The sequence below is a fragment of the Ascaphus truei genome, chromosome 8 (assembly GCF_040206685.1).
Source record: "Ascaphus truei isolate aAscTru1 chromosome 8, aAscTru1.hap1, whole genome shotgun sequence".
In the NCBI taxonomy this organism is placed as follows: Eukaryota; Metazoa; Chordata; class Amphibia; order Anura; family Ascaphidae; genus Ascaphus; species Ascaphus truei.
In genome coordinates, this window is record NC_134490.1 from 72,219,627 (window position 1) to 72,244,014 (window position 24,388).

The window sequence follows — 24,388 nt, forward strand, 5'->3', positions numbered from 1 at the left end:
TCTTGTTCATGCCACGCACTCCATAGTGCGCACAGCAGCGAACAGTGGGCACGAGGCCAAAAGATGACCAGAGGATGTTTAGGGAGTAGAGTCTTCAGACTTTTGTCTCTAAGCTGTATACTTCAGTATCTTTTTATTATCCTTTTAATCTCTGGTGCCATTAAATTATAATCCGTGATAAATGATTTACGGGATTTCTCCTCCCTATCAACCATTTTACTTTTGTACTGAACCAGATCTTCTCTATTCATTGTTTCTGTTTTCTTATTTGCTGCTTCTACCTCCCATTCTTCATAGCATCTTGCAAGAAATTTTGTTTTTAATTTGTCTCCTGCTCCTCAAAAACCTCTCATTGGGAGCAATGTCTTCTTAAGCGGCAAACTGTCCAAAGGGGATATTTCCGATCCATTTCAGATCATGATGACTCGCTGCAAGAATAAAATAATTTTCCTCCACAAAAATCACCAAATCCAAGAAATGTATGGATTGATTATCCGTTTCACAGGTGAAATTTTATTTTAGGGGATTATTGTTTATATATTTTAGAAATGTTGTTACATTTTCTGTAGAGCCATCCCATAAAAACAGCACGTCATCTATGAAACTGCACCAGATTCGCACCGAAGGGGTTGCTGGACCAGATGTAGTACTGCTCCGTCATGATAGAGGGGGTTTGGCCCGGGATTAAAGGGGTTACACCCCATTTGGCCACCCTCTACTCTCACCTGGGAAGCAAGGGCTTAACTGGACTGAGGTCCAATAATGTGTTTTTTTACCTTGCTTCAGTATCCAAATGTTTATTCCCCTGTATAAATGTATTGTGTTATCCTGGTGTTTGCACTCACACATACACTAAGGTGGATGCGGGAGGGAAGGGGTTAATGTTAGTTTAGTGATTATAGCCCTTTGTTCCCTTTTCCCGCCTTTTCAGGCTCCATTTTGCAGCTGTCCATAGGTTGCCATTGAGCCTCCATGCTTTCTAATGGCAGAAGTAGCGGTTTGGACCTGTTTTCCAGCGACGACCAGCAGGTGGCGTCCGAGAGGAGGAGCGGCGGTTTCCCATTGTAAGTCAATGGGCTCATTGACTTCAATGGAGATTCCTCAACGCCGGCCTCGAGGAACAGGTTGGCAGCCATCCAAACCGCAGACCGCAAAAGCGGATACCATGTCTTTGAAAAGAGTTTAATCACTTCGGTCAAGTTCAAAGACAATTGGCATGGGAATCTTGGGTTCTAGGGCACCTGGGAATAAAATTATTTTTGCCCCTAGGGACCCCCCACACACGACCCCCACCGGGTCCGGGAATGAGGGACCCTCGTAAAGGGTCAAGCGGAGAAGGAGGGTCGCACCATTGAATCTAATGGCGGTGTGCGCCATGCATTGTCTTTGGCGGCGCCGGCCATTGATTCCAATGGGGAAAAGCCGCGTGGCGTAAAAACGACTAAGTGTAAAATGCTGAAAAATGTAAGTCCATATCTCCGGTTCTGGAATGACCAGAGGGATGGGATTTGGGTGGCATGTAGCCAAGGTTCCGGCTTTAATGCATGCCCCTTCCCAGCCCTCTCAGACCAACCAGACGGAGTGTGGACAAATGTAAAGATTTGTGGATTTTCTCATAGACTTCAATGGCGGCGGTTTCTCCATTGAAAGTCTATGGCGGGAAACTCCATTGACTACAACGGCGGAGTTGCTCCATTGAAACTCATGGTGGCGGAGCCCGTTGTTTTCAATGGGGATTTAGTGAAAAGCTGAGATTTCTTTTTAGCGGAGATTTTTATAATAAAATATGAAACGGTTTATGTGGTATTTGTATAACTCCGGTTCCGAAGGTCGCAGCGGGCTGAAACTTGGACCCTATTGTGTACCACTTCCGGCATTAAGGTCTGGAAAGTTTGGACCCGCTGGACCTACCAGAACCAGGTATTTTAATATGTGTAGGTATTAAAGTCTATATGGGATTTTGGATCTGCTCTGAAAAATGCAGACTCCATCTGCTATGCTAAATAGGGCAGGAAGGGCATCCTGAGGAATTAGCATAGCCCGGTGATCAAAAGTTAACTATCCTGATTGTTTATACTAAGGGCAGGATCAAAGGGACTGAGTGTTTTTAAGTGTCATACGTACAAGGGAAGCCAAAATCTCCTTCAAAGAGATTTTTCTAGCCAGCTCGGCGCCTTGGTTGTAAGAGAGGGGGTTGAAATGGTATTTAAACCAGAGTCATCCCTTACACTCAAATGTCTTCATGCATGGTCTTCATGATCTTCATGTATTGTCGTGATGTCTACATCTGAACCTAAATTATGGAAGAAATGGCCCATCCTGTATCCTGATGGCTTTCTTGTCCTAACCTTGAAGTTAGTTAGTGCTATATTTTGTCTGTTATTTGTATAATCTGTTGTGTTCACCTTCTTCAAGGAATAAATTATCTCGTTCAGTTCAACCCAGTTATATTTTTGGTGTATTATTAATAGCCTGTCACAAAGTTACAGTCACACTCCCACATCCCCATAAAGATGTTGGCGTAACTCAGTGCAAATCTGGTATCCATCGTCGGAGAAAGTAATCCCCATCAAAACAGAAATCATTGTGTTCCAATATATACATTATTGCCTCCAAAAGGAATCCAATTAAATCCTTGTGTATATTCTTATCCTGTTCTAGGGTTCTTTTTACTGCTTCACAGCCTTTATTAGTGTTCTATTGTCGTATCTAGTGATGTTACATCGCAGGTGCCCCAAATATATTGTGGTTACCACAGTATATTTTTTATCACATCCAAGACATGTATGGTATCTCTCAGATATGATGGCAATTTGACCACATATTTTGCAAAAAATAATCTATATACTGGGAAAGGTTGGATGTGAGTGATGAAATTCCAGAGACTATAGGTCTACCAGGGGGATGCGTGATGTTTTTGTGTATTTTTAGTATGAAATAAAATACAGGAATCCTGGGATCTTTTCTATCCAGAAAATCAAATTCTCTCTTTGAGAGTACATAACTATCTCTCCCTCTTTCTAGAAGAGTTCTCAGTTTTTCAATATAGATACTGGTAGAGATATTTTCTAATTTGCGGTATATGTTAGTGTTTCCCAACATGTGACGGGTGCTCGCCACAAGCTGGACTGAACCGTGAGGCCGAGGTGGGGATATAGAAACACCGACCTGAAGCCGCGAAGTTGCGTCCGGAATGCAGATGCGTAGTCATGGGTAGCCGGGTCAGGGTTGGAGATGTGAGAGTAGTAGGGGTCACGTAGCCGAGGTCGAGGGCAGTAGAAGTTAGCATCGTAGGTATCCAAGCAAAGGTCGAGGGTAGGAGACAGGAGGGTAGTAGGTAAATCCGTGGCAACGGTTCAGGTGAGCTGCAAGGAAAGACAAAGCTCAGCAAGGCAAGGCAGGACAAGGGATAACAGAGTGCTTGCGACCAGCACAATGTCGCACAGTACAAACTGTTATGCTCAGCCAAATTGCAGAGGCAAAGACTGAGCATATAAAGGGTGAATCAGCCAATCAGTGAACTGCTGGTCAGCAGAGGCTGAAAGTGAAACCAGAGTGTTGATTTGTTGGTGTTCAGAGTGCACACAGCAGGAGCTGATGAGGAAGCCTGCAGCCAGTCAGAATCAAACTCTGGAGCGGAGCTTCTGCCCAATCCTCACAGTACCACCACCCCCCTTTCAGGAGCAACCTCCGGATGCTCCTGGGATGGTTTTGAGGGGTGTCTGGTAGAATGCCTGAACCAGGCGAGAAGCGTGAAGTCTTGCGCCATTTCATAGAAGACGTGTTTTTTGTATGGGACGGCACTACAGAAAATGGAACAAAATTTGTACAATATATAAACAATAATCCCCTAAAATTAAATTTCACCTGGATTTGGTGATTTTTGTGGAGGAGAACAAAATTCACACAAAAACTTATCATAAACCAACAGATGTAAATAATTTTCTTCTTGCAATGAGTCATTGTGATCCAAAATGGATCGGAAATATCCCCCTAGGACAGTTCACCGCTTAAGGCTGAGTTCCCGCTGACACTGAGTGCGGTCATGCTTGGAGAGCGCTCCAAGAATGAGCACCGGGTGTCCTCCGATTTACGCAAGTGCGCGCGGGATGGGGGGGGGGAAGAGGGGGTGGCTTTGCGGGCCAGCTGAGCACGTGGGGAAGTATAGGTTTTTTGTTTTGGTAAGCGCCGAACGCGAGTCAGTGTGTGTATATATGTACGTTAACGCGGCAAGAGCCCCCCGCTCACCACTGGCGGTGACGCAGCCTATGATGGAATTGCTCCCAAGAGAGGTTTTTGAGGAGCAGTTGAACAAATTAAAAACGAAGTTTCTTGCAAGATGCTATGAAGAACAGGAGGTAGAAGCAGCATATAAGAAAACAGAAACAATGAATAGAGAAGATCTGGTTCAGTACAAAAGTAAAATCGTTGATAGGGAGGAAAAATCCCATAAATCATTTATCACGGATTATAATTTAATGGCACCAGAGATTAAAAGGATAATAAAAAAACACTGGAGTATACGGCTTAGAGATGAAAGTCTGAAGACTCTACTACCTAAACATCCTCAGGTCATCTTTAGAAAGGCTCATAAACTTAAACAATTGTTTGCACCGAGCTATCTAAATGAAAATAAATCTAATAAGAACTGTGTAGGAGGACGTGCACAGAGGTATGCAATAGAGACTTTTGTAAGGTGAAATTAAATAAGGCTTTTACTGCGCCTGTTTCTTTAACATAAGAAATCATCCAAACATATGCAAATAAGGGGTCAAAAAGCTTCTGTTCCACTTGGGAGTATTTCTAGTGAAATCTATGCAGTCCACAACTCCCTTTAGATAACCATGTCTCCCAGCCCCAAACATATATCTTGACATGTGCAGATATACCAAACGTCTTATAAAGGAAAGTCTTATCTGTTTCTTGTAGTTGGAGGGAAAGTCTTCTCTTTTCCTGGGTTGCTTCCTTTTTCCTCAGGCAATGTCAGCATTCAGGTCTAGAGGTTCTTTCCTCTGTTTCTTGCAGGCAGCATGCTGTTTCTTCTGGCAGGCTTCAAGACATCTGTCCCTATGGTCAGTCCCACAACTTGTGAGACTCAGGAACAAATCTCCCTCCCTGTTTCAAGGGTAGGCTTTTCTAAGAAACCTAATCAGCCAGGTGGTGTTGGTTAATTGACTACCAGCAGTTAACCACCACACTGCTGGATTAGAGGCACATTTCCTGAACAGGGATAAGTCCCCTGTTACATACCTCCCCTGTTTGTGGGAAGCTCGGGCTTGCCACGGCCAAAGCCCATCATTTCACTCTCATTCTAGATATCTCTGTGACTTGAATGAGAGTGGATGGAGGAAGAGAACCCTCAGTCCCGCTGGGATTGGAGCCCTTTCTCCAGTTTATTCGTGTCTCCTCCCGAAGGTGCTTGAGATCAGCACTCCTCAGTCGCTCGAGGAGGACTTTTTCTAAGTATAGTCTTTTTGCTACGTGCGCGGTCATGAGATTTCCCTCGCGTCGGGTGCTCGTCTTATTGTAGGCAGACTGTATGGCAGCAGTTGCAGAGCGTTTAAAAATAGCCGTTTGAGTTTTCCGCTCTTGAAGCTGTCTCTTTGCACTTTTTCCACTCAATGGAGTTGCTAGTTCAGCCTCTTTGGGATTAAGTTGCAATTCCACATCCACTTCCAGAGAATGTCCCATCTTTTCAGCTTCATCAGCTAAGGATTCTTCTGGTTTTGATTCAGCACATGTACCTTCTTTTGTTGCCTGTTGGGTGGCTGAAGGTTTTGCTAGTGCTTGTTTAGGTGGTTCAAATTTTGCAACCTTGTTTTCAGACGAGCGGTATTCCCAGCTCTCACTGTACCCTTGTCTTCATGGGTTTTTGTGGCTGTGGGATACTGACGCTTAGTCAGGGTCAATACTTGTAGAACTGTAATCTCATCCGCGAGAGATCCCTGTTTTTTGAGTGCGCCTTGCAAGTCTCTTCTCAGGGAATTTATCTGCACACTTTGCTTTCTCTGAGCTTGCTTCCACATTTTCATTGCATTGTGAAGTACTATGAATTTCATTGCTCGGGCCACAGTTACTTGTCTCAGTTTCTGGACCTTCTTGTGCTCCCTTTTGTGCCGAGTCACCTGGGTTCTAAGCTTGGCCTCTAGCGATGCTTTGGTGATGCTCAGGGTAGCCTTCAGTTTCTCATGCTGCTTTGCGGGGACATACTGGGTAATTAGACGTTCCTGCAGCACTTGTATTTCTTTAACAGCCTGCAGATTGTCTTCCTGCAGAGTTTACTGCTTGTCCTCGGCCTTCTGGAGGTGCGTAGGCAGACATTGCAGTTGGTTCTGCAGTCGGTGTTCTGCTTCAAACTTCTCATCTTCCAAAAGTTTATTTCTTTAAGCTCGTGCGCTTTTCATTCTTTTCCTTGACGTAGTCTGCCAAATGAGAATTTTCTTCTTTCAGTTTTAAGTTTTCTCTTTTTTCAGTCTCTGTGCTATTCAGGGCCTCCTTGCAGTCCGCCTTCCATTTTTGCACATCTGCTTGGAGGCGGGCAGTCTCCTGGCGTGAGACTTCCATCTCCAGGTTTAGGTTCTGAAGCTCATTCTGAGAGACTTTGAGATCTACGTTAAGATGGAGGATAGTTTTCTTTGCAATGTCCAGCTCCTCAGTGAGACTGTGAAGTTCCTTTCTGGAGACTTCCAGGTTTGTGCGGCAGCTGTTGGTCTCATGATGTGAGGCATCCAGTGCTCTGCGGAGTGTATGAACCTCTTTCTGAGATACGTCCACCCCTGTCCGGACACTGTTGACCACCTGTTGTGAGGCATTCAGCTCTACGCGAAGAGTGTGAACCTCTTGCTGAAAGACTGTCATCTGCTTCAGTGCCTCCTCATACTTCCGCTTCAGCTTAGCCATCATTTTATCAGATTGGCTCTGCTTTTCATCCATGGTGGAAATAGTAGCGTTTGCAGTATCTAGCTCAGTCTTGAGATCGTCCAATTCTGTCCTGGCCAAAGAGTAAATTGTGAGCACATCTTTCTGTAGCTTCACGTTATTTTTCTGTAGCTCTGTGTAACCATCTTTTGTTTCAATTGTTCACGGAGCATATCACAGTCATGCCTGGCATTTTTCAGGGCATCTTCAGGGCTGGTCAAGGGATCGATACTCACTGATTCCGGCTCTGCTTCCCTGGGATGGTTGGTTGAGGGTTCCTCACTGTTGGCACCGGACAGACACTTCTTTGGGGTACACGACTTCTGCCTTGGGCCCTCTGGATATTCGGTTATCCGTGGGACGAATTCTCCATTTTCTCTAGGCTGCAGGGCAACTCTGTCCCCCTTTTTCTCCACAGGATCTGCGGACGTGTCTGTTCCTTCCACGGTAAGTGAAGAACCGCTTTTCTTTTTCCGCCTTTTTGTTTTGGATGACTCCGTCCCATCAGGAATACTGGGGTCTCCTTCTTTATTTGATACTTCAGCGGCTTCATTGTATACGCCAGGTTTTTCTTGCAGTTGCGTTAGCTGACAGAAATATTTGGTGATCTGCTGCTCCCGCTCTTTCTCCTGCCGATCATATTCGTCATCATAGAGAGCGGTCTTTTCGGTTCATGCCGAGTTCAGGCACCCCCACCATTCTTGGGGTGTTTTGTGGGTGTGACTTGGTTCGGGTTCCCTGTAAGAGATGTCTTCCTCTTTATTGGACTGGAAAGGCCACTCTTCCATGGGGTAGGGTTACAGGAACGCTGCATCTTGTCCTCCATTTTGGGGCTATCACGTGTAATTTTCTTCCTGACCTCAGGAGGCGCTATTGCAGCTGTTGCCACTGTATTTGCTAGAACCCCCAATTGTGGTAGTCCTACAGGTGGGCCTATTTTGTTTGTAGAGGTCGTAGCTCTCACAGGCATCTCTGTAGACTTTTTCTTGGGTAAGTTTTACAATATCAGCAGTACTGTGCACGCATTCTCTCTCATCAGGTATACTGGATGTGCAGTTGCTAGGTAAAAACTTCTATTTGCTTTACACCATTTACTTGCTAGGTGTAATCCGTCCGCTTCAGCAAAAATGTGGTTTTTCTGCTTGAGTTCAGTAATTTTCACACTTTTCTGCATATACTCCATTTACAGCTGGTAGTCCTATGCGGTGTGGCAGCCTTTACTTACAGAATCAGTACCGCTCGTGGGTCACCATCTGTATTCACTGCTTCAGCGAAACATTTGAAAACAACAAACGCCTATCCCTTTTTAAGGGCTAACTTACTTCTTGAACCCTGACTATGGCTGGAAGGCAAAACCCCTATTTCAATGACCATATTACACTTTATTGTAATACCACCTTTAACTCTGATCTCTGCTGCATGAGATCTTTGTTTATGTTGCTCAGGCTGTTTGTAGGCAAAAAGCACAAAAAAAAATTTCACAGGTAATCTCCGGGGCCCCTTTTAACTTCAAGGACCACCTCAGTCCCAATTCTGATACCATATGTAGGAGGATGTACACAGAGGTACAGGCATACCCCGGTTTAAGGACACTCACTTTAAGTACACTCGCGAGTAAGTACATCTCGCTCAATAGGCAAACGGCAGCTCACGCATGCGCCTGTCAGCAAGTCCTGAACAGCAATACCGGCTCCCTACCTGTACCGAAGCTGTGTGCAAGCAGGGAGAGTATAGAGCCTGTTACACATGCGTTATTTACATCACTTATGCACATATATGACGAATGCAGTACAGTACATGCATCGATAAGTGGGGGAAAAGGTAGTGCTTCACTTTAAGTACATTTTCGCTTTACATACATGCTCCGGTCCCATTGCGTACGTTAATGCGGGGTATGCCTGTATGCAATGGAGACTTTTGTAAGGTGAAATTAAATAAGGCTTTTATTGCGCCTGTTTCTTTAACATAAGAAATCATCCAAGCATATGCAAATAATGGGTCAAACAAAGCTTCTGTTCCACTTGGGAGTATTTCTAGTGAAACCTATGCAGTCCACAACTCCCTTTAGATAAGCATGTCTCCCAGTCCCAAACATATATCTTGATATGTGCAGATATACCAAAAGTCTTATAAAGGAAAGTCTTATCTGTTTCTTGTAGTTGGAGGGAAAGTCTTCTCTGTTCCTGGGTTGCTGCCTTTTTCCTCAGGCAATGTCAGCATTCAGGTTTAGAGGTTCTTTCCCCTGTGTCTTGCAGGCAGCATGCTGTTTCTTCTGGCAGGCTTCAAGACATCTGTCCCTGTGGTCAGTCCCACAACTTGTGAGACTCATGATCAAATCTCCCTTCCTGTTTCAAGGGCAGGCTTTTCTAAGAAACCTAATCAGCCAGGTGGTGTTGGTTAATTGACTACCAGCAGTTAACCACCACATTGCTGGATTAGAGGCACATTTTCTGAACAGGGATAAGTCCCCTGTTACAAACTGGATAAAAGGCCTCAATGGGTACCATACTTGCACTAACTGCAATGGGTGTAAACACAGTGAAAGCGGTAGCACATTTAAACAAACGAAGAGTATAAAATCAAGTCTTTCATAAATTGCAGTAGTGAATATGCAGTATACATGCTTGATTGTCCTTGTGGACTGCAGTATATTAGTCAGACTAGCAGACAAATTAAAAGGAGGGTAGCTGATCATATATACAATATTAAGAGAGGTCTGAAAACACATAGCGTATCCAATCATTTTCTTTTGCTACACAATCAAAACATAGAAGGTTTAAAATGTAACTGGAGGGGAGGCGATAAGATCACGCAAATATATAGAAGAAAATATTGGATCTATCAACTGAAAACACTGTCTCCACATGGTTTAAATTTTGATTTTAATTTGGGATCATTCGTTAGGGACTTATGTCATGTCTCTTTTCTGTATATGGATAGATCATTTGATATCCATGTCAGTGGTCTATCACTTCATAGATAAAATCCCCCCTAAATCCACAATATATATAATTTACTGTATGTGGATATTATTCAAAGATCCATAACTGGATTTACCAAGTAACATGGATAGATGAAAATGACAAGTCCTTGATTTCATGCATATACACCCTGTAATGGATCATGGTGTCCTGCCTTGTCAATCCCTCTAATTCCTCTGGTGGTAATTACCATCATTATCTTTATTAACATCATTCTGGACAATTTGATAATTAGATGTAATGATACCCATTGTATCAAAGAGGAATCAATATGTGATCAAGATAAATTTGGCACCTAATAATGCACTTAATTTAGCACAATATGCTGTAAATGCTAAATAATCTCACAAATAAAATAAACATACATACTGTACAACCATTTGATGGTGTGTAATACCACAAAAGTCCTTGTAGTATCCAACGATGAAGATGATGATTGTAAACCGAGTCCATGAAATTAAAGAAAAAACACATATAGCATAATACTGTGGGTGAATAAAACAAATGGGACAAACAGTCAACACACAATAAAAAATATTAAACTAAGTACAAGCCTTAGAGACAAAACAGGTGATATATTCTGATTAAAAAACACATTTATTAAAAATATATTTAAAAAAAACAAATGGAAACTACGTCCATACAAAAATCCTAATAGTACTCTGCTGCACTAGGTGAATGCCCTACTTACTAGACGGAGATTGTTATCACTTAATAGATCAAATTCCCCCAAAATCCACAATATATATAATTTACTGTATGTGGATATTATTCAAAGATCCATAACAGGATTTACCAAGTAACATGGATAGATGCAAATGACAAGTCCTTGATTTCATGCATATACACCCTGTAATGGATCATGGTGTCCTGCCTTGTCAATCCCTCTAATTCCTCTGGTGGTAATTACCATCATTATCTTTATTAACATCATTCTGGACAACTTGATAATTAGATTTAATTATACCCATTGTATCAAAGAGGAATCAAGATATGACCACCATAATCCAATTTATATGTGATCTGTTTAAATTTCTAATGTTTTTTCAACATAATGCTGTGCTAACTTAGAGAGCTATATAAGGGAGTATCTCTCCCTATGTTGCAATTCTCCTGAGGAAGCGAACAGTGATTTGTGAAACGCGTAGGGTAGGACTGCACATGCGCGACTTTGTGAGATACTGGACCCGAGTGCAGTGTGCCGGTGAGCGGAGACGGTGTGAAGGAGGATCGGAGCGGGGCCTCCATAGAGGAACAGCTGAGGACGTGGGTGCGTCATTACGAGGGACGGCATGTGGCAATTACGTCATTGCGTTGGCGCACAGGGCGTGAGGCAGAGCTGATGCACGGACCAGAGGAGATCTGTAGCAGTGGAAACTGCAGGGAAACTCCAGATGGAAGCCCAGGGTATCAAGGATGCCCTAAAAACACCTGAGGAGCTCGACGCTGAAACCGGAGGGTCAACCGTTCACTTACTGCACATTTTTATCTTGCAATTCGTGAGTGAGATTCCAGAAGTCTCTGTTTTATGTTATTTTATAAAAGTTTTATACGTTATTGTACTATGTGATTTATCTCTTCTTTACATGGTCACTGCTTATCTGCGAAATATGTACCCTGCACAAGGGGAAGTGAAGCTAAGTACTGCTATCTATAACCAATTTGTTTCTCATGCATGATCATAGGTGCCATTGAGAAGTGGATCCCCACTGGATATCAGTGGGGCACAGCTATTTCACTAAATTCACTGTATTAAGGTATTACAAGTTCACATTGTCAGCAGCATTTCACATATTGTTGTGGGATTTAGGTTTAATTGGTTATCACACCAGTAATACAATATACAGTAAGTGCACTTCAAAGTGGTCACTGTATCACTAATTTCTTCAGAAAGTATACATTGATATGTTTGTTTATTTTCTTTACATATTCACTGGATTTAATTTGTGCACGACTTTCGGAGGACCAGCACCAAGGAGGACTGCATCTTTTTCATGCATCAAGAACGATTTATGGACATTCCAAAAGTCATCTAGGCTGCAGGACTCTGGACATTTAAAAGGGATTGGTATTGTAAACATTCACTTACACTGATTGTTTTTTTTACCAAGGCTGGACTTAGCGCTAAAGTTGTGTTACTATTCCATTGAATGGGAGAGGGTGATGGGAGAGAGCGGGAAGAAGAGGGGGGTGGGAGAGGGGGGAAGAAGAGAGGGGAAGAAGAGGGGGGAAGAAGTGGGGGATGGGAGAGGGAGGGATGAGAGATTGGGGAGGAGAAGAGGGCAGGGGAAGAGGGGTGTTAAAGGGGGGGGAGGAGAGGGGGTGTCATGGGAGACTAGGTTATTTACACCTTTTTACCAGGATCATTCATTGAGCAAAACAAGGTAATAAAACTAATTGTAATTTATTCGGCATAAATTAGTTTACACATAATGATACGCAAAATACAGCCAAAAAGACACACTTACTTTGGGTTTGGGGTTCAAAACTAGACTTTCCTAGGTGCAGGAAACTCTGGGCGAGTTTTACTCTGACCGGGCCTTAGCCCGGAATTCCCTGGAACTCATATCGGCCTGAAGATCCACACGCCACCGGTACGTTCTCTTCTGAGATCTTGGTCCCTCCTGACTGCGAGTTACTACAAATCCTCTGGAACTCAAATTGTCATAAAATCCCAGCCACGTCCGCTACAATAGTTTCTGAGAACTTGGGCAAAAAAGTCGGGACAGACTCTGGCAGGCAGGCTTCCTGGCTTGAAATTGAAGCCAGTTGCTCTGCGATTCGCCAGAAGCAACTTTGAAAAGCCCGTCCGCGCTCTTACTACCGAAGAACTACAATCTAATTGGCTCACAGATTTTTATAGTATTCTGAGGTTCATTCACAAAACTCAGCAGCCAATCAACGCGTGGGGAAATTCCCAAGCAACCAATCAGAGCCAAGCTGGCTAGAAAAGCCGGGTCAGTGGGAAATCTGAAATAGTCAAGGGACATGCGCAAGTTTGCCACCTACGTCCCTGGCGATCTCAATGCCACCCACTGGGAGAGGCTCCACCAGGTCTGGCAGAACAAGTGGCAGCCTGGATGACTGCGATTGATCTCCGGACCTGGTACTCCTCCTTTCACCGCTGACCAAATGCTATTCTCACCTCTGGCATCCTCTGACTGCTTTGATCTCCGATGTCCAGCAGACTTACCGGCGCTTATGAGTTAGCTCGGTCAGCCTGTTTGGACATCGGTTCCGAATGTAACAACACATTACATTTAATAAAGTATACTTTAATACATTAAGGCATGTTGGTAATATACTTCTGAGTCTCTGGGTACAGGGGACAGAAGAAGAAAGATGTTGTACTTTTATTTCTACCTGCCTTATTCCCCACACACTATCTTTTGGATTCATACTGTACTCTCAGAGTCCCCCCTCAACCTTATATATGGTTGGGGCACCCACAAACCCTACACTGGTTCTGGGTTACCTGGTACTAGCTGGGGTACCCCCCTTAACCTAGGGATTCCCTCAGCTACAGGGATACCTATTCCTCCCAGTGCCTCATTCTCCTTTCTGAGCTTTGCTGAAGCGGGGTACCCTAGTGGTGAGTTGCGCTTGCATTTTCAAGGGGAGATATTGCCGGGACAATGTGCTTACACGTATCTGAGAATCAGGCATGTCTCCCGGGTACATTTATGGGGGAACCGACAACTCCGGACCCCAACCTCCTAGGCACATTCTGTCAACGGTTCCTCCGCAAACCCCCCTTGAAACTCATGCCCTAGAAATCCCTGTTCGCTGGCATGCCTGGAAAGTGGAAAACACAAAAAATAATTTTATGACAGGCAATACATTAAAAAAATACAATGTTACTGGGCCCAAGAGCTAACTCTCTTGGACCCTTATACACGGATCAGGGTTAACCAAAACGGGCTTAACTTTAATTTGAGAGCCTGGTTACCCCCTACCATCAGAGTGAGGTAAGAAGGGGAGAAGAGGGGGTATGAAGAGGGGGTGAACAGGGGAGGAAGAAGAGGGGGAATGTGTGAGAGAAAGGAGGGAGAGGGGTATGTGAGAGGCAGGGGGTGGGAGAGAGGATGGGGGAGAGGGAAGAAGATGGGAGAGAGGAGGGGGGTGGGAAGGAGAGGGGCGAAGAAGAGGGGGAGAAGAGGAAGGGGGTGAAAAGGAAGGAGGAAAAAGAGGAGAGAGGAGAAGAGGGGAGGAAGGAGAGGGGAAGAAGAGGGGGGTGAGAGAGGTAACGGTGGGATGGGGTGGGTATGTTTTAGCGCAAAGAGCGAGAGGAGATGTTTGAGAGAAAGGAGGGGGAGAGATGGAGGATGTGTGAGAGAAAGAAGGGAGAGGGGCATGTGAGCGGGAGAGAGTTGGAAAGAGGATGGAAGAGAGGGAGGTGGGGGAGAGGATGTGGGTGGGAGAGAAGAGGGGGATGGGAGAGGGAGGGAAAGAGGAGGGGGTGGGAGTGGTTGGAAAAAAGAGGGGGATGGGAGAGGGGGAAAAAAAGAGGAGGATGGGAGTGGGGAGAAAAGGGGGATGGGGGATGGGAGAGAAGAGGGGAGTTGGGGAGGGGGTGGGAAAGGAGAGGGTGGGAGAGGAGTGGGGAAGAAGAGGGGGTGAAAGAGGAGGGTAGGAGAGGAGGATGGGAGAGGGCAATGGAAGAGAGGGAACAAGAGGTGGATGCGAGAGGAGGGGAAGGAGAGGAGGAAGCAGAGGGGGGTGGGAGAGGAGGAAGAATAGGGGAGGGGGTAAGAAGAGGGGGATGTGAGAGGGAAAGGAGGGAGGGGTGGGGATGTGGTAGAGGAAGGAGGGAGAGGGGATGGGAAAGAGAAAGGAGGGAAATAGGGGGGATGTGTGAGAGAAAGGATGGGAGAGGGGGGGATGAGAGAGGGGGGTTCTGAGAGGGGGAAAGAAGAGGGGGTTTGGAGAGGAGTGGGGAAGAATAGGGGGTTGGAGAGGGGGAATGGCAGATGGGGATGGAAAAGGGGGAAGAAGAGGTTGATGGGAGGGGGGGGAAAGAGGGAGATGGGAGAGGGAAAGCAGGTAGTGGTGGGGGTGTAGTAGAGGAAGGAAGGAGAGGGTATGGGAAAGAGAAAGGATGGAGAGAGAGAGGGCGATGTGTGAGAAAGGAGGGAGAGTGGGATGTGAGAGGGAGCAGTGGGAGAAAGTATTGGAGAGAAGGAGGTGGGAGGGAGGATTGAGCCACCTGTGCTTAAGCAGGAACTGATTGAGCTCCTGTTGTACTTTAAGGGTCTAAGTGGGGACTGTGGAAGATCGTAATATGTATAAAGGGATGACTGTGGTTGATATTACTATTATAGTCGGTTAATTAACCCCTTATTGTGGCCGGTTCTGCCGCTGAAACTCCGGGCACATTAATTATGGCTGATTTATTCAATGCATTCCCTCCGTAAACAAAACGGCCTCACCAGTGTATTGCCTTGTGCAGTTGGGTAATACTGACTGCAACAAAGATATAGGAGAGGCCGTCTATGGCAAAGCTAAGTACCGTAGCTATCAATATAAGGATAGAGCCCTAAGTATCAATATCACTCTGAACCCGAAATCGTGCTGACCCCGGTTGGCCGAATGCAAGCCGTAGCTGAGTCCGCAGGAGCTACGGACCTGAGTAGCAGCTATGGTGAGCGGTCATACGTTACTCAGAACAGGGCATTACTAGCCAATAATGCCCTGGCTGGAAGAGTTGAAAGCCCGAGGTGAAGCCGAGGGACTTTAACCCAGCCAGGGCATTATTGGCCAGTAATGCCCTGTTCTGAGGGGATTATTACTATTGTATGCTTATTTTTATTTATTAATTTTTTACATTTTTCATAAAAAAGATAGACACTTTTTTAGTCATATTGATTTTTATCAGTATGATTGTTTACATTATTTTGCTTTTACTGCAAGTTTATTAAAAGGAAATTGTACATACACACAGCCCCCTCTATATACAGACACGAACACTGCAGCCCCCTCTACACCCACAAACACACACTGCAGCCCGCTGTAACCCCACAAAACTGCGGACACACACACCAAAACACACTCTGCAGCTATCCTCCACTCTCTACACCCACTGACACACACACTGCAGCCCCTCTACACCCACAAAACACACTGCAGACACACACACCAACAAAACAGATTGCTGCCCCCTTTACATCCACAAAACACACACCAGCAGCCCTCCTCTATACCCACTGCAGCCCCCTGTAAACCCAAACACTGCAGACACACACAAAACACTCTGCATCCCTCCTCCACCCACAAAACACACACTGAAGACATACACACTACAGCCCCCCTTCTACACACAAAAAACACACACAGCAGACACACACCAACAAAACAGACTTTGCTGCCCCCTCTGCACACACAAAAAATACACTGCAGACACACACAAACCAACAGACTCTGCCAGCTATACATCCACAAAACACACACCAGCAGCCCCCTCTCTACATCCACTGCAGCCCCCCTGTAAACTCACACACACACACACACACACACCGACAAAACACTATGCACCCCTCCTCCACCCACAAAACACACACTGCAACCCCTCCCTCTGCTCCTACACAGCAGACATACACCAACAAAACAGACTCTGCTGCCCCCTCTACACCCATAAAACACACACCAACAGAAGACACATACACACCAATAAAACACTCTGCTGGCCCCCTTTACACCCACAGCTGGCCCCCTTTACACCCACAAAACAGACACACAAACCTTTCCCCTCACTCTCCTGTGCAGAGCTCCCTGCAGGCAGGGTGGGGGAGGAGTCAGTGCCTGGCTACTGCCTCCTGTTCAATCACCTCTCCTGACAGAAAGCTAATTTCACTCTTTGTGAATGAGAACTGAAAGCTGATTGGCTGAAAAACTTGGCAGGGTGCCAAAAATTCCAGGCCATTACTGATTGGATAATGCCCGGAATTTTAACCAATCAGAGAGCAGGGATTTCAATAATGCCCATAATTTACCAGCTTTTGCCTATAATACAATTGAATTCATATTTATCGACTGCTATAGAGAGAAATCAGATATTTTAAAAAAAACAGAGTTTTAAAATAGAGCGCTTGTAAGCTTATCTTAGTGGGGCAGGAGGATAGATGCAATAGATGCCATGTTAGTATTCACTCTCCCCAATGACGTCATCAACTATGGACGTAAGTTTCACTTAACTGCTTTATCAAGGCAATATGCAGCCACCCTTCGGGAGCTGGTATATATAAGGAAGTCAACTGGCTAATTGGTTAATTATGATGCACCTTGTTAACGCTCTCAATGCTTCAATCCACGGAGACATATTTTCCTTCAACAGTAAGTATATAATAGTAATGGGGAAGCCACCCACACACTCACAGATTTAAAAGTATAGGTAGATGGACTTGTTATACGTATATCTGATATGTGTGCCTAAAACAAGGTGTGCATGACCAGATAAATAATGCAGTTTGGAAATATCAATATTTGGCAGCCAGTGTGCTCTCAGTGTGCAATTATTATAAGAATCCCCTGCTGCATTATCATGGTGTATCTATCACAGGACTGGGTGTATATATACAGTACATGTACCGATATCACATACAGGTAGAATAGTGACCGGATAGCGGGGAGTATGTACACATTGTATGCTGAGTCTTTGACAGCCAGCGCGACTGAGCGCATTTATGTGTACTGCAGATAACTTTGCAGAACTGTATATTTGTAAGGTGAGCATCATGATGTGCCAGCCCCTCAGTGCGATATAGATGTAATTGTATGTTCTATACATATAGGGTATGGTATCAGAATACCTGTCGCTGGTAGACAGATATGGTGACGGCATATACAGTAGGATACCGAAGAGAAATGTGAGCCACTGCAGTATAAGTTGGAAAGGTACAACCGACCTCAGATATGTTTGTGTACAGATCATTCTTAAGGTACTGTTTACACTTTCACAGTAGGAGGGTGAGGGTGCTTATATAGAGCCCTGAGTATAGATAGATCTTTTTATTGTTAATGGTCAACAGGTGTTGTGGGCCATTACCTGATGTTGGTGTAGGGTACCTGAGGGAAGGAAAAGCCCTTATATAGTGTAGTACCTAACTGGTTAATACCGAGCATTGATATAAGCTACTCCCTGTCTTAGATTCCCCAATAACGATAGCACTCATTAATTATCTTACATAATATCTCCGAATACTTGGATCGTGGTAAGTATATTTTCTTATTCCTATCTGTTAGTGATGGGACTGGCCAAGTACTGCTGAGATATGAGTTTTAAATGGAGATCTATTAATAGTCAAAACAATTAATGGTATATAGTGATCGATTTTGGGTTCCACTCCCGTAACGACACGCGTGACGGCAGCCTGCCGTCAGACGCGGGGATGTCTCCAGACTCTGGCTTAGGCTCCGCCCCTGTGTTTCGTCCCGCAGGGACTTGGGCGACGCATTACACCACAGCATGAGCAGCACGCAAGGGGTTAAACACCACTGAATCCTCACCATTCGCACCTGCAGTCTACTCCGCCCCCTCTGCCATTGGGCGACGCCTACCTGGTGGGCAGGTCTGCCTACCCTGCACACAGCCCATTTGTTCCTGGCCTCTTAAATGCTCAGCCAGCCCTCTGGAAAACTGGCTGAGCATAAGTCTTCATTGCATACAAAGTGCTTACTGCAATCCTTGCCTCCTTACCTTGTACCTTGCATCCGCTTTTCTTGTTTCGCTCCTTGTCAGACCTTGGCTAGTACCTGGATCCCGACCATCTGCGCTCCTGACCACGGCAAGTAATTACGACGATCCGCACCTCTCCAACCCCTGACCACGGCAAGTACCTAAAATGATCCACACCTCTCCAACCCCTGACCACGGCAAGTACCTACGACGGTCTGAACTTCTCCAACCCCGACACGGCTAACTACTGAGGTCGGTTTATTCTCAATCCCCACCTCAGTCTCGCGGTCACGTTCTGTTTGTGGTGAGCACCCGTTACAGTATGCTCAGCCTCACAAACATGGACCTCGCTGAGGTTGGGAGAGTCTTGAGCATGCACGCCAACATGTTTGCCAAATTAGAAAAATACCTTGAGCAAAATAATCAACGCATGGAGCTGCTACAACAGACAGTTCAATCTATCACGACCAGACACAACATTCTTCTCTCCACTCTGTGCCTCCCGTGGCACCAGTTTCTGTTCTTGTCCCTGTTTCTGGGGCCACAGTCTCTGAACCACGACTACTTACCCCCAATTGCTATGGCGCGACCCTCATGGTTGTTGCAGCTTCCTGAACCAATGTTTCATTCAATTCAAACTAATGCCTTCTCTCTTCATGTCCAGAGATACAAGGTGGTATATATCATTTCTTTATTAACTGATGACACCCTGGCCTGGGCCTCACCTGTGGCCCTGGGCCGGGCCTCTCCTTGGACATCGCACGCTTCACCAATGAGTTCCGCAGGGTATTCGACACACCTGGACACAAGGTAACTGCTGCCTCATCGCTGTTACATATCTCCCAAGGTACCTGTCCTGTGGCCCGGTACGCCCTCGAGTTTAGCACCATAGCCGCAGAGACTGGATGGAATGACGAGGCGCTGACGGCCGCCTTCTGGCAAGGCCTCTCAGAGAACCTGAAGGACGAACTCGCTGCACAAGAGCGCCCCACCGATCTGGAGAAGCTCGTCGCTCTATGCATCCGGGTAGACCAGCGGTTGCAGGAAAGGAGAGCCGAAATAACCCGGCGCAAACAAGGTATTCAAACCCCCCACAGTTTCTACACAGGGGCTGCTAACCCGCCTCCTCCGGACAGCGAGGAACCCATGCAACTCGGCGGCAATAAGCTGTCCTCCGGCAGGAAACAGTTCAAACGCAATGCCGAACTCTGTCTGTATTGCAGTACACCGGACACCAGGCACTTGCTTGTCCACACAAGTCGGGAAACGACAAGTCCCAGTGAGAGCCAGGAGAATCACACTGGGATCATTATCCACTTCTCCTACCAAAAAGATGCCAACTAGGATTCTAGTCTCCGTTACTTTAACCGGTGATACCTTCCATACCTCCGCACGGGCCTTTCTGGATTCCGTGTCAGGGAGTAATTTCATCGATCAGGGGTTCACTGAGAGGAACAAAATTCCCCTGGTACACAAGAAGCATCCAGTCAGACTGGAGGCCATTGACGGCCACCCCCTACAACAGGCATTTATTTCCCTGCAAACTGTTCCCTTCCACTTGCGGACAGGAGGGGAGCAAATGGAGAGGATCCAGCTGGATGCCATCCATATCCCTACAGTTGACGTTATCCTTGGACTCCCCTGGCTCCAGGTACACAACCCGCGAATAGACTGGACTGACTCAGAGTCCTACCAATGGAGTTCTCACTGCTCGTACAATTGCTCCGTCTCCGCCAAAAATATGCGGGGTTTCGGTACCGGAAGAAGTAAAGATACATTTACCTGAGATCTACTCCGGTTTCCAGGACATCTTTAATAAAGCACAATCTGAGGAGCTACCACCTCACTTGTCATTTGTTTTCCCCATCGATCTGCTGCCCGGCTCGACGCCCCCGAGGGGATGCTCCTACCGTTCTCTCCTCCAGGCTATGAGGGAATACATTCTTGAGAATCTACAGAGGGGATTTATTCGCAAATCCTCGTCCCCCGCAGGAGAAAGGTTCTTCTTTGTAAAGAAGAAGAACGGGTCCCTCAACCCTGCATTGACTACCGGGCCTTAACAAGATCACAATAAAGAATCGGTACCCTATACGTTAATTTCCAAATTTGACACACTGCAGGGAGCCACCATCTTCACCAAGCTAAATTTACGAGGAGCTTACAATCTGGTAAGAATCCACCAGGGCGATAAGTGGAAGACGGCCTTCAACACCCAGGACGGACATTACAACGCTCCAGCAGTATGCCAGGATTTCATTAATGAAATTTTCAGGGACCTTCTTGACCAATACGTCATAATCTACCTGGACGATATTTTGATCTTCTCCAAGTCTTTACAGTAACATTCTGTTCATGTTAAACAGGTACTTCTGTGTCTACAAAAAAACCACCTATTCGCTAAATTAGAGACGTGTCAATTCCATCAATCCACAACGGCCTTCTTGGGTTATTTCATCTCTGGTACCGGCCTCGCCATGGATCCAGCCAAGGTGAAAGCGGTCCTGGATTGGCCTCGCCCCACGACTCTGAAAGCCGTACAACGCTTCCTAGGCTTCACCAATTACTACCGCAGATTCATCCAGAACTTCTCCTCTGTGGTAGCGCCCATTACGGCCTTAGCACAAAAAGGCACAGATCCCGCTTCATGGCCCTCTGCCGCTACCCAAGCATTCGACAGACTGAAAACAGCCTTCGTCTCTGCACCCATCCTCGTACACCCGGATCCTAGCTTACCATTCGCTCTTGAAGTAGACGCATCCGACGTCGGGGCCGGAGCAGTATTGTCACAGAGAAACACCCCCCCCACAAGCCAAACTTCACCCGTGCTCTTTTTTTTCCAAAAAAGTATCTTCCGCCGAACAAAACTATGATGTAGGCAATCGGGAGCTCCGAGCCATCAAAATGGCTTTAGAAGAATGGAGACATCTGCTCGAGGGCACAGAAAACCCAGTTACCATACTGACGGAGCACAAAAATCTTCTATACATTGAAGGTACTCGGCTGCTGGGGTCTCGACAAGCACGATGCTCAGTTTTGTTTTCTCGGTTTATATACAGACACCATTACATCCCCCCAGATAGACACCACTCCCCCCCCCCTGGATACAAACACCACTACTACCCCCTCCCCCAGATACAAACACCACCACCCAAAATACAATTCCCCCCTCCTCCCCACCACCATAAATACAATTACCCCTCCCCTTACCCCCAAATACACTTACTACTTACCTCTGGTTGCCGCCGCCCCGGCTCTCCCCAGTTGTTGCTGCCTCGTCCCACGCCGGACCTCTCTGTCTCCCACCATAGGCTAAGGCTGACATCCGGGTGTACCCAGGTTGGAGAGAGAGAGGCCCGGCGAGGGAAGAGGAGATAGCAGCTGAAGAGAGCCGGGGCCCGGCGGTGGCGGCCACCAGCGGCCCGGCATCTGGTTGTAGTTGCTGCCGCCAGGCCCCGGCTCTCCTCAGCTGCTACCTCTTCCCACGCCAGGCCTCTCAGGTTCAGCCGCCGGCGCGCACCAGTTGAAGAGAGAGAGAGAGAATCGGCGTGGGACGAGGCAGCAGATGGGGCCCGATGGCCGCAACCAGATGCAGAAGTTGGGCCCACCCTCTAGCCAGGCCCAATGCCACCACCAGCCGGGCCCCCCGCAGCCACCGGGCCCAGGCCACTTCTCCAGGCTCTCCCCCCTTGCGGGTGGCCCTGATTTATACCACTCAGCATGTTATTAGCATCACTCTTGTCATATCGCTCTGCATATTATATATCTGCCAATTATTATACCGCTCTGCATTGTGGTATATCACTCTGTACATGTTATTATATCACTTTACATGTTATCATATCAGTCTGTCTGTAATTACATCACTCTGTGTCATTGTCTCTCTGTATGTTATTATATCACCCTCTTCATGGTATATGTCTTCTAAATGCATTAAAGGGCCCACCGACTCTAAAAGATACAAATACCTCAAATACTCTGTGTGGTGCATGAGCTGCACTTCATATACAGGCAGTCCTCGTTTTACAACGCTTCGCTTTACAACGAATGGCTTATCCAACGCTATGCAATGCATACCTATGTTCATTTTTACAACGCCAAAACGGCTTATCCAACGCTCTTACGACGCTTTGCAAAGTTGTTTATGTGTATTATATATATATATATATATATATATATATATACACACCATACTATATTATACTATATAATATATATTATTTTTATATTATATATTATATTATATATATATAATACAGTACATACACCATATAATTTATGTGTATGCTGCATATCTTATTGTCTGCATAAACTATTTTGTGTATTTTAGCATTAAAAATGCCTTCAGGAACGGAACCTTTCATTTAAACAGTGTTCCTATTGGAAAACGTGTTTCGCTTTACAACGTTTCGCTATCCACCATGTATTATTTGTTTACTCTGTGCCCAGGACATACTTGAAAACGAGAGTTAACTCTCAATGTATTACTTCCTGGTAAAATATTTTATAAATAAATAAATAAATAATCCAACGCCATTTTGAGTAACGCATTGTGTCGGATAACCGAGGACTGCCTGTAGTTTATTTGCTTCTTTTTTTTCACCCCTAGATTTGCATATTGTTGCTTCCTCTGACACTTAAGGGGATAGTCTTACAAAAAATGCCCTGTTTGATTCCTTTTATGACAGTCCATCTTTGAAGGCTGCAGTAATCCATTTATTGTTTGGGCGCAGCGTGTTTGAATGCCGTAAAATGGTTATAATACAGACTGCACTCTGCAAAATAAAACCCCCAAAGATGAGAGGGTGGGACGTAGCTTGTTTGATCCCAGATGCAGCAAGGTTTTTCAGGGGCCGGATATGCTCAGGTAGTGAAGAGGGGGGAGAAGTGACACATACAAGATGCTCAGCTATAATTAGAAGGACGCTGAACCATAAAAATCCAGGCAAATTAGCTGACACACACTCTGATTTCACTGGGATTTGTGGAAAGAGAGCTGGCTGCGCACTGCAGCCTCCAGAACATACCAAGGGATTGTAAAGCTCTTTCTGGTCACTCCTTGTCTGCGAGAGAGGCTGGCAAAGCATTACAGAGCGACACAATGACGCAGAGCGACAACACGCAAGTGATAGACACGCAGAGCAACACAATGACATGCAGAGCGTAGACAGCAGTGTCAACACGGAAGGGTTAAAATCAGCGAGACAGTGTAGGAGAGAAAATTAAAGCTTTAGTACCACACGAAAACCCTATCTATGGTATGAAATATGGTTGCAATCGCTTTTTCACAATCTTACATTTAGAATGATTTGAAGTCGAGTACAGTACCACTATTTTCTTTAAAGTAGCACTCCTTGCAACATTGTTTTTTTAAAATTGGATTGAAGCACGGGGTCTCCTCAGCTGAGCCGCATAGATTTCAGCTCCGGTGACCTACTGCTTCCCAAGATACTTACTTTGGAAAGAGGTGGCGGTATCTCTGCGCGGTTTAAATGTCCCGCGTCACGTTGGCCAATAGGAAGCTGTAAGACATGACGTGACAGCTTTTTACTGGCCCACAGAACATTTAAAGCCGCCATATTGATAGCCCCCTTCCGGCAGCCCCTTCCAAAGTAACCATCTTGGGAAGCAGGGGGTCCCCGGGAACTGAAATGAATGCGATTCAGAGACCATGCTTAAAGTCTATTAAAAAGCATTTTTTTAAATAAAAAAAAAAACACTCAAAAGAAAGTGTTGCCAGGAATGCCGCTTTTTAAGCCCCTCTGACCTCCGATTATACTATAATAACAATTATTGTGAGTCACTGAATGCTAAGGCCTCA

The 24,388-nt window shown here is 45.7% G+C and overlaps 1 long non-coding RNA gene across 1 annotated transcript in view; it reads left to right on the top strand.

Annotated features, from left to right (window-relative positions):
- LOC142501955 (uncharacterized) overlaps positions 1 to 24,388 on the top strand; it is a 31,694-nt gene that overhangs the window by 6,822 nt on the left and 484 nt on the right. The window lies entirely within an intron of this gene.